The following is a 1,408-nucleotide window of genomic DNA, read 5'->3' on the forward strand; positions in this document are numbered from 1 at the left end:
TATAGTGAGGTATGTGCTCCACCTGTTGGTGACATGAGAAAAGCACACGTATGCATCCAGGAGCAGAGTACATAAATTGTATGGACCCAATGACACAACTTTAGAGATAGGAGTACAATTCCATCTTTAGTATATATGTACATGCATGTTCATTGCGTTATTTTTTCCCCTACTGACCTTTAGAATCATGTTTTTGTGCTTGGAAGAGAACTCAAACACTGTCTTTGTTCCCAATACAACTTACGTGCAGAAAGTTTCCAAAGCCAAACATTTTGGGTCCAGCATATATCTCAGACATACATATCCTCTTGGATTCACCACTTTGAAATAAAAATCAATAGCTATAAAGTAAAATCTTAACTTCATCACCAATCTGCTTCCTCAGCAACAACATTCTCCCACTTACTTGAAATTTGGAGATACACATACAGAATCTTATCTTGGTCCAGAACGTGGTTCTTTAATATTTGAATATTATATATATATATATATACATATATATATGTATATATATATATATAATTGGATAAGATTGTAGTTTCAGCATATTATATAGTCAAAGGGAATCAATCATCTTATCTTGGTCCAAAACGTGGTTCTTTAATATTTTAATATTTTATATATATATATGTGTATATATATATATAATTGGATAAGATTGTAGTTTCAGCATATTATAAAGTCAAAGGGAATCAATCATTTTATATATTTTATATATTTTTAAAATTTTATAAATTTTATATATTTATATATTTTATATATATAAATGATTGATTCCCTTTGACATTATAATATGCTGAAACTACAATCTTATTCAATAAACAGTCAAGCTACTCTTCCTAAAATACCACTCTTATTCACACATTCTCCCCAAAATTTAGTGATACTTTGGCCCGTTATAAATACTTGCTCTCTGACAGCACTGTGGTCACTGTTTTAGTTATTCATTTATTCTAATACAAATCAGCAAAATGGTATGCTCAATTGGCAGGAGGTTCCTATAATTAGAATCATTTGTCTAACCATACAGGGAATGAGTAATTGAACAAAAATTAAAAGGCCCAGCTTGGGTTTAATAACAAGTTCAGGTCCTATTGCACCAGAGTGACTTTTTCTCTGCAGGTTAAATTCATATTCTATTAAGCTAGCATTCAAAGAGTTCCACGACATAGCTCCCACCTTCCTTTTAAGCCTGAATGTGTGCCATCTCTAGTGAAAACCATTTGCTTACTCAAAACTGTAGTCAGAACTGTAGTCTATTATCATTTCTATATATGCCATGTGCATTCTCATCTTTGTTCCCTCTCATATTCTGTTTGGACTTGGGATCATACTACCTATATTTCAGGTATTGGTTTTTAGGAACCATGTAGGAACTCAGCTCTACACTGGTGCAGAAGAAGGGGAC

The sequence above is a fragment of the Mustela nigripes genome, chromosome 13 (assembly GCF_022355385.1).
Source record: "Mustela nigripes isolate SB6536 chromosome 13, MUSNIG.SB6536, whole genome shotgun sequence".
In the NCBI taxonomy this organism is placed as follows: Eukaryota; Metazoa; Chordata; class Mammalia; order Carnivora; family Mustelidae; genus Mustela; species Mustela nigripes.